General features: G+C 35.8%; 1 non-coding gene across 1 annotated transcript; it reads right to left on the bottom strand.

The window, feature by feature from the left end:
* Positions 1 to 5,276: 5,276 nt before the first annotated feature.
* On the bottom strand, positions 5,277 to 5,382 carry LOC114111872 (U6 spliceosomal RNA). The gene has a single exon (XR_003587604.1). It is a non-coding gene; the product is annotated as a U6 spliceosomal RNA (small nuclear RNA).
* Positions 5,383 to 6,000: the final 618 nt, after the last annotated feature.

Genomic DNA, 6,000 nt, shown 5'->3' with positions numbered 1-6,000 from the left:
GTTTTGTCTATCTCCCCCAACTTCAATGTATTCTTCAGAATGCAGTAGATTTTGTCTTGTTTGTTCACTCTTGTAACACAGCTCCTAGAATAATGTCTGGCACATATTGTGGAGTAAATAAATATTTGTGCACTGAACTAACTGCTATTCATAAAGTGAGTCAATATTCAGTAAAATCGAAGATATCTACAGACCAGTGGTTATCAGTGGGGAGAAGTAAGCAGGTGGGGGGGCAATATAGGGATAAAGGATTAAGAGGTACAAACTATTGGGCATAAAATATGCTACATGGGTATCATGAACAACACCAGGAATATAGCCAATATTTTATAATAACTATAAATAGAATATAACCTTTAAAATTGTGAATCATTATATTGTCCATCTGTAACCTATAACATTATAATCAATGATACTTCAATTTTAAAATAAGATTAAAATGATCTGAAGCAAGTATGAAAAATGTCAACATTCAGTTAAGTCTAGATAATAAAAACATGGGTGTCTGATTCTTTGTCCTTTTGTGTATTTGTGATAATAACTGGTAATAAAAATATAGTGGTAGAAAATGTCCAGTTTCTTTTTCTTTTTCTTTTAATTTTTATTTTTACTTTATTTTACTTTACAATACTGTATTGGTTTTGCCATACATTGACATGAATCCACCACGGGTGTACATGCGTTCCCAAACATGAACCCCCCCCCACCTCCCTCCCCATAACATCTCTCTCTGCACCAGCCCCAAGCATCCTGTATCCTGCGTCGGACATAGACTAAATGTCCAGTTTCAAATGGCAACAATTAAAACCCTCAGGACTTAAAAATATGAAACTTAAAAGATCTGTATGAAGAAACCTTTTATATACTTTTGACAATCACAGAGTCTTCAATGTTCAGTTACTGGATGGGACTACTCATAGTACAAAGATGTTCTTTCTTGTATGTATTACTATATAAGTTTAGTTTGATCTTTTAAAGACAACAATAGAATTTTTTGAAACTGAAAAAAACTGATTCTTAAGCTAATATAAAGAAAAGCTCATATCAAGAAAAGTAAGAAAAATTCTGGAAAAAATACTAATGAAGAGGAAATTGGTCTTATGAGATATTAAAGTATATTATAAAGATACATAAATTAAAAGAACTCTGTGGTACTGATATATGAATTAAATGCCCAAATCTTACCTCATCTATGACCATTTTTCTCTATTCTGCTGTAACTTCCTATTCTAAGCCACTGTTATCTCTCACCTAGATTACTACAATATCCTTACTCCCTGCTTGCACCCTGCACACTATCCCACCATATAGTCCATTTTCCACACAACAGCCAAAATGATCTTTTGAAAGCATAGACTATGTCATTTCTCTGCTAGAAACCATGAAGAGATAGTCACATCAGTGGATAAAAGAATTTAGAAATAGGTTCAAATACATAAAAGAGATTGATATATGATAAAGGTAAAATTTCCTGTCAGTGGAGAAAAGGTTTATTATTTATTTATTACTTAATAAATGGTGTTGGGACAACTAACTAGTCATTTAAAAAAATAAAATGGGTTCCTGGATTCACTCTTTTCCCTAAAAAGGAGTTTTGGAATGTTATATTAAAAAATGAAACCTTATAAAACTAATTTACTACCTTGTGTGGGAAAGAACAGGTAGTGACTGTATGGGAGTACCCATGGATACTGTTCATGTTCTATTTATTGATCTGAATGCTGGTTACAGGGAAGTATTCAGTTTACAAAAATTCATTGAACTACATTTATGACATGTGATAATAATCACTTTTATGTACATTATATTTTAATAAAAAAACTTTTAAAATAAGCAAAATAATGAATTTACTAGAGAAAAGATTGATGAATTTGACTACGTAAAAATCATGGGCTTTATTTCCTGCATGGGAAAAATGCTATAAATAAAATCAAAAGGCACATGAGAAACAGGGGGATAGTTTGTAACACATATAACAAACAGTTAATTTCCTTAATATATAGTTAGTAAGGGAAATTACCAAAATCACTTAATAGAAAAATGGGCAAGGGAATCCCCCAATACTCCAATAGTTAGGACTCAGCACATTCACTGTCAAGAGCCTGGAACTAGGTTGGGTAACTAGAATCCCAAAGTCTCCAACAAAAAGAAAGAAAGAAAAATGGACAAAATATATGTTAATACTCATAGTAAAATATACAAATAACTTTTCTTTAAAACTTTTTACTTTGTATTGAAGTATAGCCCATTAACAACGTTGTGATAGTTTCAGATGAACAACAAAGAGACTCAGTCATGCATATGCATGTATCCATTCTCCCTCAAACTCCCCACCCATCCAGCCTGCCACGTAGCATTGAGCAGAGTTCCCTGTGTTATACAGTAAGCCCTTGTTGGTCATCCATTTTAAATGTAGCAGTGCGTACGTGTCCATCCCAAACTCCCTAACTATCCCTTCTCCTCTTTCCCTTCCCCCAGCCACCACAAGTTTGTTCTCTAAGTCTGTGAGTCTGTTTCTGTTTCATAAATAGTTTGTTTGTATTAATTTTTTAGATTCCACACATAAGCCATGTCATATAATGTTTGTCTTTCTGTCTGGTTTACTTCACTCAGTATAACACTTCCTAGGTCTATCCATTTGCTGCAAATGGTATTGTTTCATTCTTTTTATGGCTGAGTTATATTTCTCTAACTGTTTTTCTTTCTCAAAATTGCTTTGGCCATTCAGGGTCTGTTGTGTCGCCAAATAAATTTTAAAATTTGTTGTTCTAGTTCTGTGAAAAATGCCATTAGTAATTTGATAGGCATTGCATTGAGTCTCTATATTGCTTTGGGTAGTATAGTCATTTTGAAAATATTCATTCTTCCAATCCATGAATATGATATATCTTTCCATCTGTTTGTGTCTTATTCGATTACTTTCATTAGCATCTTACAGTTTTCAGAGTATGGGTCTTTTGTATTCTTCAGCAGGTTTATTTCTAGGTATTTTATTCTTTTTGATGATTAAATGGTTTTTATTTTTCAAGTTGTTGATGTAATGTACCACATTGATTGATTTGTGGATATTGAAAAATCCTTGCATCCCTGGGATAAATCCTACTTGATCATGGTATATGGTCTTTTAATGTATTGTTAGATTCAAAACATTAGTAATGTGCAAAGGATTTTTGCATCTATGTTCATCATGGATATTGGCCTGTAATTTTCTTCTTTTGTGTGTGGCATCTTTGGCTAGTTTTGGTATCAGCATGATGGTGGCCTCGCAGAATACATTTAGAAGTTTTCCTTCTCTGCAATATTTTGGAACAGTTCCAGAAGGATCGGTGTTAATTCTCTAAATGCTTGATAGAATTCACCTGTGAAGCTATCAGGTCCTGGACTTTGGTTTTTTGGGAATTTTTCATCACAGCTTCAATTCAGTGCTTGTGATTATTCTCTTCATATTTTCTATTTCTTCCTGGTTCAGTCTTGGGAGACTGCATCTTTCTAAGAATTTGTCCATTTCTTCTAGGTTGTCCATTTTATTGGCATACAGTTGCTTTCTTATGTTGTCTTGTATTTTTATGGTGCAAGTTGTAACTCTGCTTTTTCGTTCCTAATTTTATTGATTTGAGCCCTCTCCCTTTTTTCCCTGCTGAGTCTGGCTAAGGGTTTATAAATTATGTTTATCTTTTCAATGAAGCAACTTTTAGTTTCATTGATCTTTGCAATTGTTTTCTATGCCTCTATTACATTCATTTCTGCCCTGATCTTTATGATTTCTTTTCTTTCACTATCTTTAGGTCTTTTTTTGTTCTTTGTCTAGTTGTTTTAGGTGTAAGGTTAGATTATCTATTAGAGATTTTTCTTGTTTCTTGAGGTAAGATTGTATTGTTATAAACTTTCCTCTTAGAATTGCTTTTGCTGAATCCCATAGATTTTGGACCATTGTGCTTTCATTTACAAATATAAATGAAAATTACATTTTCATTTCCATTTGTCTATAGGTGTTTTCTGATTTTCTCTTTGATTTTGTCACTGATCCATTGCTAGTTTAGTAGTGTATTGTTTACTTGCCACATATTTGTGTACTTATGTGTGTGTGTGTGTGTGTGTGTGTGTGTGTGTGTGTGTCACCCCATGAACTGTAGACTCCAACCTCCTCTGTCCCTGGGATTTCCCAGGAAGGAATACTTGAGTGGGATGTCATTTTATTCTCCAGGGGGTCCTCCCAACCCAGAGATTGAATCTGAGTCTCTCACATTGACAGGCAGATTCTTTACCACTGAGCCACTTCATGAATCATAGCCTTATATCAAATGGGCTTGTGTAACTCAAAAAAGCTATAAACAATGCTTCTCAGGGACACTCAAGATGGATGGTTGAAAATGAAGAGTTCTGACAAAACATGGCCCACTGGAGAAGGAAACCACTCCAGTATTCTTGCCTGGAGAACACTTTGGAGAGTATGAAAAGCAAAAAGATATTACACTGGAAGGTGAGCCCTCCAGGTCAGAAAGTGTCCAATATGCTGCTGGGGAAGAGTGAAGGACAGTTACTAATAGCTCCAGTAAGACTGAAGCAGCTAGGCCAAAGTGCAAAAAACGCTCAGCTGTGGATGTGTCTGGTGATGAAAGTAAAGTCTGATGCTATAAAGAACAATATTGCTTAAGAAACTGAAATGTTAGGTCCATGAATCAAGGTAAATTAGATGTAGTCAACCAGGAGATGGCAAGGTTGAGTATCAACATCTTAGGAATCAGTGAACTAAAATGGACAGGAATGTGTTCAATTCCTGGGTTGGGAAGATCCCCTGGAGAAGAGCACAGGCAACCCACTCTAGTATTCTCATCTGGAGCACGCTGGACAGAAGAGCCTGCTGAGCTACAGTCCATGGGGTTGCAAAGAGTTGGACACCACCGAGTGACTAATACTTACTTACCGCTCTAATGGCAGAAGTGAATAGGAACTAAAGAGTCTCTTTTTAAAATTTTATTTTTAATTGAAGGGTACTTGGTTAACAATATTGTGTTGGTTTCTGCCATACACCAACATGAATCAGTCATAGGTATACATATATGCCCTCTCTCTTAAAACTTCCTCCTACTTTCCACCCCATCCCACCACTTTTAGGTTGTCACAGAGCCCTGGTTTGAGTTTCCTGAGTCATATAGCAAATTCCCACTGACCATCTATTTTACATATGGTAGTAGATATTTTTCCATGCTACTCTCTCCATTCATCCTACCCTTTCCTTCTCCCACGCTGTGTCCACAAGTCTGTTCTCTATGTCTAAAAATATGGAATGCTTCAGAAATTTGTGTGTCATCCTTGCACAGGGGCCATGCTAATCTTCTCTGTACATTCCAAATTTAGTATTTGTGCTGCCAAAGTGACCACTAAAGACTCTCTTTATGAGGGTGAAAGAGGAGAGTGAAAAGCTGGCTTGAAACTCAACATTTAAAAAATTAAGATCATGGCATCCATCCCATCATGTCATGGCAAACAGAAGGGGAAAACGTGGAAACGGTGACAGATTTTATTTTCTTCGGCTCCAAAATCACTGCAGATGTTGACTGCAGCTATGAAATTAAAAGATGCTTGCTCCTTGGAAGGAAAGCTATGTCAAACCAGATATCCGTACATGACTACTGGAAAAACCATAGCTTTGACTATGTAGGCCTTTTTTATTTATTTTGTTTTTATTTTCATTATTCTAGGAGGTGCTTCAAAAAAGATCTTACTGTGATTTACATCAAAGAGTGTTTTTCCTGTGTTTTCCTCCAAGAGTTTTATAGTATCTGGTCTTGCATTTGTTGTTGTTGCTGTTGTTCAATCACTAAGTCATGTGTGACTCTTTGTGACCCCATGGACTGCAGCAAGCCAGGCTTCTCTGTCCTTCCCTGTCTCCTGGAGTTTGCTCACGCTCATGTCCATTGAGTCGGTGATACCATCCAACTATCTCACCCTCTGTTGCCACTTTTCCTCCTGTCCTCAATCTTTCCCAGCATCAGGATC

This window comes from Ovis aries, chromosome X (assembly GCF_016772045.2).
Source record: "Ovis aries strain OAR_USU_Benz2616 breed Rambouillet chromosome X, ARS-UI_Ramb_v3.0, whole genome shotgun sequence".
NCBI classification, from domain to species: Eukaryota; Metazoa; Chordata; class Mammalia; order Artiodactyla; family Bovidae; genus Ovis; species Ovis aries.
Note: the sequence above shows the minus strand (reverse complement) of the source record. Positions and strands in the feature narration are given on the sequence as shown.